This window comes from Myotis davidii, unplaced genomic scaffold, assembly GCF_000327345.1.
Source record: "Myotis davidii unplaced genomic scaffold, ASM32734v1 scaffold461, whole genome shotgun sequence".
In the NCBI taxonomy this organism is placed as follows: domain Eukaryota; kingdom Metazoa; phylum Chordata; class Mammalia; order Chiroptera; family Vespertilionidae; genus Myotis; species Myotis davidii.
The window spans coordinates 2,316,616-2,325,027 of NW_006295825.1; the positions used below are offsets into that span (position 1 = coordinate 2,316,616).

At 43.9% G+C, this 8,412-nt stretch overlaps 1 protein-coding gene across 3 annotated transcripts in view; it reads right to left on the bottom strand.

Moving 5' to 3' along the window:
* Positions 1-8,412, bottom strand: part of ZNF609 (zinc finger protein 609) — a 177,389-nt gene that overhangs the window by 73,125 nt on the left and 95,852 nt on the right. The window contains exon 1 of one of the 3 annotated variants that reach the window (XM_015568520.1): positions 2,270-2,341. The exons of the other annotated variants lie outside the window; for them this stretch is intronic. The gene's annotated coding sequence lies outside the window, so the exon portion shown is untranslated. Of the gene's footprint in view, positions 1-2,269; positions 2,342-8,412 lie in introns of those variants that run through there. 3 annotated transcript variants of the gene reach the window in all.

Here is an 8,412-nt window from a genome sequence, read left to right on the forward strand (position 1 = left end):
AATCATTCTTTAAAAGCCTTGCTCTTTCTTATATAGACTAGAGGCCCAGTGCACAAAAATTTGTGCACTGGAGGGGGTGGGGGGTGTCCCTCAGCCCTACTTGTGCCCTCTCACAGTCTGGGACCCCTCGGGAGATAACCGCCTGGCTTAGGCCCACTCCCCGGGTGGCAGATGACCGGCCCGATACCTCGGTGCCTGCCCCACCTCCCTGGGTCGCGCACATGGCAGGGCCGATCCAGGGGTTGGGGCACCACCCCGGGTTGGGTCGCACACGGGATACTCAGGCAGGCTGGTGGATTGCTGCTGCCCCACCCGGCCGCCCCGGGTCGGGTCGCACATGGGATGTCCGGATGGAGGCCGGGCAGGGCTGGGCGATCGCTGCTGCACCACCTGGCTGCCCCAGGTCAGGTCGCACATGGATGCCCGCCTCCCCGAGGCACAGATAGCAGGCCAGGATGGCGGCAGGGCAGGCGATATATATATTTAAATTTCAGAAAGGAAGGGAGAGGTAGAGAGCGATAGAAACATCAATGATGAGAGAGAATCATTGATCAACTGCTTCCTGCACTCACCCCACTGGGGATCGAGCCTGCAACCTCCGCATGTGCCCTTGATTGGAATTGAACCCAGGACCCTTCAGTCTGCAGGCTGACACTCTATCCACTGAGCCAAACTGGCTAGGGCTGGAAGGATATTCTTATAGTCATTTTTTGATAGTGAGAACCTGAATGATTTTTAGTTTCTCTTTTACATTTTCCAGTATTTGATTTTCCATTATATTAAGAATTTATTATTGTAGTTTTTAAAAAGCTATTTTTATTTTAAAGCAAAAGGGAAAGATGTTTACATATGTGAAGGTTTAGGTTCATTATAAGAAAAGAGACCTACATTGATAAGAAAATGGGCAGGTAGGTGATGAAAAAAAGGATAGGGGGGCATATAAGTAGAAGGGGGAGGCATAGGGTAAGGACATTAAGCCAGTACTTCCATTGCACAGGTCACTGGCAATAGGACTAGCCCCAAATAGCTGGGTTGTTCCTAAGAACTGAGGATGGGGCAGTACTACATGAACATTTCTATGACCTTCAGAAGGCAGATATTCATAACCTAGAGACGTCCTGTACACGATTCTCATTTGAGAACTATGTGACATCTTCTATGCATGTGCAAATATGCAAAATCTTTGCTGAGAAATAAACAACAATCCCAAACCCCCTGTCTAAGGTAACCAGAATCCTACCTGGAACAGGGCCAGAAAAAACCATGTTTCCAACACTTCTGAGAAAACCACCGCTGCTGCTTATCAAATTAAAATGCAAAGCAGCTCACTCCAGTGTCACTGGGAACTGTCAGAAAGGGATTATGTTTCCACCCCAAGGATGCAGGTCAGCTAAACAATACCCGTCTTCTAGTGCTGAGAAGGAGGGAGAAGGAGGAAAAAGATTAGGCTGGTTTCCAAATAGCAGTCCCGCCTGCTTGTTACCGTGGTAACCTCCCTTCCCAGAGCTGCTCTCATTTGTCTCTCTCTGCCTGACCTTCATGTTGCTCTGACAATAACTGAGGAGGAAAAGGTGCCCGCCTGCCAGCTAAGCACTCAAGTAGAGGGCACTGAGCAAGAAAAAAGGCACTCAAAGTCCCTCTTATTCTTGACATGACCTTAGAGTGATTAGAGTCCTGAAAGAGATTTCTGGTGGCCTTTGTCATTTCATTCTTCCTCCCCTGCTCTCAGGGCCACCCTACTTCTCTGAAACACCCTTTTAGTGTGAGGAATCTGAGTTAGTGGGTAGGTGAGAAGTCACAAAGAGAAAAAACAAGGTATGACAATCTGCAGAACAAAGGTAGTAAAATATTAACTCAAAAATGCAGTACAGTAGTTAAGTACAGCATTTGTGCCATATGTCTAGTCAGTGGAAGCGTGAAGGCAATTAAGGTACTTGGGACAGGCTAGGGCAAGCATGTCAAACTCACAGCCGATGAGTTATGAACTATGGACATAACTCTTATCTTGGGGCATGCCGCCTGCAGCCGCAAGTTTGACATGCTTGCACTAGGGGAAAGACCCAAATACTTAGTGCTTTTTATTATTTTTCTTGAAACCTGGATATATAAAATTCAATCATTTAACAAAAAAATTATTGAGTACCCCCTATTGGTCCTGTGCTAGACACTGGGCATGGAGTGGTAAATCAAAGAACCTGGTAAATAAATATAAATTAGAAACTTATTAAAGAACAAACAGGGCAAGTAATAAGAGAACAATGTGAGCTACCTAGGATAGTCAGGGATGGTATCTCTGAAGAGGGTGGATTTCAGCTGAGACCTGAAAGATGAGAAAACATGAAGAACTTAGGGATAAGCAATACAGATGGAGGGAACAACATATGCATAGCCCGAAGGCAGGGTAGAATATGGCACATATTTGAGTTCCATATTTCATTTCATAGTTCTGGACACACCCATGTTTGAGTCTGATGATTCTAGAAGCCTAGAAGGCACAGGGAATAGGCAAGATTGGTACAGCTAGCCAAAAAATTACCCACTAAATTCACAGATGCTGAGTTACTACGATATCAGTCTTGAACTATGGACATAACTCTTATCCAATAGTTTAGAAAAATAAGAGCTATAACACTAGGGTCAATTCTCTGCTAAAAGGAGTCACTATCATTCCAAAAGACACATTTTTTAATAGTAGGTATGATTTCTATTAGTTTATTTTAAATGGCACCCTCAAACCTATCACATACTTTACCCCAAACCTATTTAAACTGATTTATGCTGGAGTAATGACCTTGTATAGAAATAGCAGGGCCAGGTTTAGTCCCAGTTTTCTACCATTTAGCTGTATAACCTTAGGCAAGTCATTTTACTTCTCCAAACCTCAATTTATGAAATGAAGTGGTTGGACCTTATGACCTTCAAGGAGATTGTAGGGTGTTTTTCAGTTACAAGTGACAGAAAACCACAGCCAAATTGACAAACTAAAAAGGAATTTAGAGGCTCTCATATAGCAAAAGAAGTCCAAGTCAGGCATCGCCTGATAGAGTGGCTCAAATGATGATATGGAGACCTAGTTTCTATCTCTCCCTCTTTTGGTGCTATTTTCTCTGGTCCAGCTTCATTTTTAGATGGGCTCTCCCCCAGGTGGCAAGGTAGTTGTTGTAGTTCAAGTTTTACAAGCTCGTAACTGCAAGCTCAGTAGAAAAACAAATTATTCTCTGACCACTCTTTACAAATCTGAAATTCATTCTGACTGACCCAGCTTCTGGAGTTTGAGAGCCCATGACCCTTAAAATCTTAAAAAAAATTTATGTTCTGTAAATATTTCAACACATCACTTCCAAGTCTTTCCCTTTTCAGGTTTTGATTTTTTAAAAACGTAGTCACACAAACACTCCATCCATGCTTATGTTCTGGCCCTCCAGTCCAGTTTAAGAACCCATTGTGTCCCTCGAGTCAAAAAGTTTGCCCACCCCTGGCTGTGTTCCTAGTAAGATGGGTAATCACAGTGCCTCTCTAGTCATCTGGCACTGGAGTGGGTTCTTCTATTTATTTCTTCTCAAATAAGCTATTGATGAAATATTAATTTTATTTCTTAAGAAGGTGGGGTTATGTTGCATTCTGTTCATGATATAAAACCTCTTCTGCTCTTAAAAGCATTACATTTTTGCATCTTCCTTAAAATATTTGAATGACAGCCAAGTATTAATATGGCCACACAGCAAACACTAATTCTTCTTATTCAATTCAATTCTGTTACAATTGAACCTACAATTCGGACCTTATACACTCAATTCTACTACAGAAATGAGTATGGTTGGATCATCAAACCATTTGAGATTATTCTTGAATATGGGAACTTTCTTCAAGACCAACTGGAATTTTCAGATAGCAAAATGCCAGATTATCAGAATTTCCCTGTATCATAAACATGGTGTCAATTAGCTAGTAATTTAAAACACAATTTTAAATGTTTGAATATTATTCTTTTGAACAAATAAGCCATAATTTATTTGACCAATGCTGGTAGATATTTAGGTTGTCCTAATTTTCATTTGTATAAACAAAGCTGAGAGGAGTAGCTTAATAGCTAAATCTCTTGCACCTTTTTCACTATTTTCTTTCTTTTTTTTAAAAAAATATATTTCATTGATTTTTTACAGAGAGGAAGGGAGAGGGATAGAGAATTAGAAACATCGATGAGAGAGAAACATCAATCAGCTACCTCCCGTACACCTCCCATGAGGGATGTGCCCGCAACCAACGTACATGCCCTTGACTGGAATCAAACCTGGGACCCCTAAGTCCACAGGCCGACGCTCCATCAACTGAGCCAAACTGGCTAGGGCTGTTTCACTATTTTCACAGTCTAATGTTCTACATGGGAATAGTGAGTAAAAGAATATATATATATATATATTTTTTTTTATTGAACCCACAACATGGGTATGTGCCCTGACCAGAAATTGAACCCACCATCTTTTGGTGTGTTGAACAGTGCTCCAACCATCTGAGCAACACTGGCCAGGGGAAAGGGTATGTCTATTTTAAGGCTTTTTGATATATACTACTTCATCAACTTTTAGGCTTTCTAGAGTTAACTTGAATACATATTTAATATACATCATACAGTATGCACTATATAGAGTTCAGTTTATCACATGACCTTATATTTATCCATAGGTAATATTCAATTGGTCCAAGCCCAATAACTTGAATTCTGGGAAGAGTCTGAGTCACTCTTAAACCAGGACAATAAAAGGCTAGATTTCTTAAAGTACAACTTAGGAGTTGAGATTTCTAATCAACAAGTAGTTTAGCAGACAGGAAAGATTCAAGTTAATAAAGTAAATGTGGGTCATGCGGAGGGTGTGTATTTTCTTCTCTCCAATGTCTTCTGGCAGCTCTTGGACTTTCTAGTAAACTAGAATAATGTTTTAGCTTTTACCATAACCAATATAATCAATCTTACCATCTCATTGTTTAACAGTATCCATCAGTTTCAGTTTTCAGTCACTTATCTATGAATACCATCAAGAGCTTTTCAAAAGGATATTGTTTTTCCTACCAAATCTCTATAATGAACAAACCTCTTAAGTTCCAATATATAAAGGCTCTTACTAATTTTATTTATAATTTTAACCTTGTAGAAAAGAAAATCACACATTAAAAAATCCCTGGACTATTTTAGGGGAAGGTTTTGATTTAAGAATGGATAAAGTTAGGGAAGAAAGACTTCTTCAAACCTAAGTAATGGTGACAATAAATAGGAGGAGATAAGAAAAATGGATGTTGAAGACAGACAACTGGGTTCACATAGATTCACCACTAAGGCTGTGAAATTTTACTAGTAGGCAAGTCATTTAACTTCTTTAAGACACAGTTATCCAATTAGTAAAATGGAAATCATTAGTATGTACCCACAGTACTACTGTGAGAATTACATGAAATTTATAAAAAGCATTTAGCATTGTTGCCTGGCACACAGCCTGATAAATGTTAAATGCTGCAGTTTCTGTTATTATTAAACTAGAGCCCTGGTGCATGAAATTTGTGCACTGGGGGGGGGGTGTCCCCTCATACCAGCCTGCGCCCTCTTGCAGTCCAGTACCCCTCAGGGGATGTCTGCCTGCCGACTTAGTCCTAATCCCCCCCAGGCCTAAGCCAGCACTCAGATATCCCTCTCGCAGACCGGGGCTCTCAAAGTCCAGGACCCCTTGCTCTTTACCGCTCACCTGCCATGGAGGTGGGAGAGGCTCCCGCCACCACTGCTGTGCTTGCCAGCCTTGAGCCTGACTTCTGGATGAGCAGCGGGGGAGGGAGGAGTACCGCTCAATCAGAAGCTGGCTTGCTGCTCCTTAGTGCTGTCTCTGCCCAACCCCACTGGTTGGGGAGGGGCCGATCGGCCGGGCCGGCTGGGGGAGGGGCCGTGGGAGGTGAGGCACCATGGTCGCGCCCCATTCCCTTTCCTGCCTCATCTGCAGAAGGCTTGACACCAGGACTGGGACGCACAGCTCCTCTCCCGCTGCCTCTGTGGAAGGCACGGCACCAGGACCGGGACTGCGCAGCCCACTCCTGCCACCTCTAGGGAAGGGAGGGTGCCGGGACCAGGTCTGCGACGTCGCCTCCCCCACTGCCTCTGCAGATGGAGGGGTGCCGGGACCACCATGGCTGGCTTGGCGGCACAGGCTCACTGGCTCCACTCCCCACCCACTGGTTGATCAGGAAAGTCATTCTTGCCTCAGCCCTAGCAAACCTGGCTTTGTCCACAAAGTTGTCCGGAAGGACATTTGGCTGTATGGTCTAATTAGCATATTAGCTCTTTATTATATAGGACTAGAGGCCCAGTGCACGGAAATTCATGCATGGGAGGGGAGTCCCTCAGCCCGGCCTGCCCTCTCTCACAGTCCGGGAGCCCTCAGGGGATGTCCTACCGCAGTCTGGCCTCCCTCTGCAGGAGGCAACTGGACCGATCCTGGGAAGGCAACACCCCCATCACCCTGCTGCTGCTGCCCCACTGCTGGCGCTGTGGCTGCCGGCCCTTGCTTCTTATTGCTGGCCCCGCCCTCCACCCACTGGTGGGTGGGGGGCAATCTGGGGCCAGGTCGGCTGGGGGAGGGGCTGTGGGAGGTTGAGGCACAGCAGGTTGCACCCTGTCCAGCCTCCTCAGAGGCATGGCACCGGGCCCAAGACCATGCTGCTGCCTCTGTGGCTGCCTCTACAGAAGGGGCAACACTGGGACCGGGACCGCACAGCCCCCTCTCCTGCTGCCGCTGCGGAAGGGCTGTGCTGAGGCCTTTCCTGCGCTGCCTCTGTGAAAGGGGCGGCAGTGCCGCCTCCTATCCTGCGGTGGTGCCTCTCCTGTGCTGCCAGCCCTAGGCCCTCACAGCCGCTGTGGCTTTGTCTGGACAGATGTCCGGTTGGACGTCTGGTTTAATTAGCATATTACCCTTTTATTAGTATAGATTATATAGGATGTGCCTTAGGGATTTTCCAAAGGGGCTTCATCCATTGACCTTTACCTTTAGAACAATGATTAGAAGGTTCACAAGTCAGATATCAGCAACTCTTCAGGATAAGAACAGGTCAGGATTTGGCTACTAAATCATAATTTAAAATATGAGTTTCCTCCTTTTTAGCTTTTCAAGCTTATCCTTATTTTAGGTTGGAACATGTGCACATAAGGTGAGCACACCTTTCATAATTCTTACTACAGTGGAATTTACTAGTGTTCATCTGAACAAACCAAGAACAGACACAGGAAAGTCCCAAAATAACATTCTGATGTGTAGTTAAACTGCTTGTTCTATTTGGGTAGCTGAAACATTGTCCTTCTTGTACTATTAAGTCTGGGAAATAGATTGCCAGAAATGCCCGTAGTCTGTACAATCTTCTTCTTGTAGAACAGACTGCATAACCCAGTCTCCCCAAGCAGATAAACCTGGTCAGTAGGTGAAAAATTGGTAATAATCCTATAAAATTCTCTAAGGAGTTAGAGAGCAAGGACTTAATCTCCACTTCAATGAGGCCTTTGGCTAATCACTCGCTTGAGAAGAAATAATTGGAGAAACAAATGGGTGGGACAGCTTCTAATAAGGGGGAAATGCCTACAGCAAAAATACTTGAGCGGTCCTTAAAATGATCAGAGAGGTCTCAATCTGCTCCTCCTCTACCCTCTGTAACTAGCAGACCTTAGACCTTAATTCTGCAAAGGAAGTTTCCCTGGCTCCTATTTCTCAGTTTCTAGTACCCTCAAGGCACTTTTACACATTAGCTGCAGTCACTTAGGTTCTCTCGGCTTTAGTTTCTTTATGAGATTAATAAAATGCTAGGATTTTTGTCTCTCATCTAAATTCTAATCTTGCCTAAATCCAAACTGGTATAACTGTCAGGGGGCAGCTATCCTTAACAGCACTGCTGTTAACTTGAGCTTTATAACAAGGGTATCCATCAAAATAAAAACCTCTACATTCAGACAGCATTTTCAGTACAAAAATAAAACACTGCCAAGCAGGAACCTCTTCAAAATGATATGAATGAGATAAAGGTAGCACTATCAAGTAAACCACAGTGGCTCTGAACTGACATGAAGGTTAGGGTCCAAGCATGACAGGTGTTGGAATAATCACAATTTTTGCTTTTAAAGATCTTAAAATTGATTTTTAGAGAGAGGGAAAGGGAGAGGGAGAGAGAGAAACATTGATGTGAGAGCAGAAAATTGATCAGCTGCCTTCTGTATGCGCCCTGATTGGAAATAGAACCAGTAACCTTTTTTAAAAAAATATATTTTATTGATTTTTTACAGAGAGGAAGTGAGAGGGATATAAAGTTTGAAACATCGATGAGAGAGAAACATCGATCAGCTGCCTCCTGCACATCTCCTACTGGGGATGTGCCCGCAACCCAGGTATA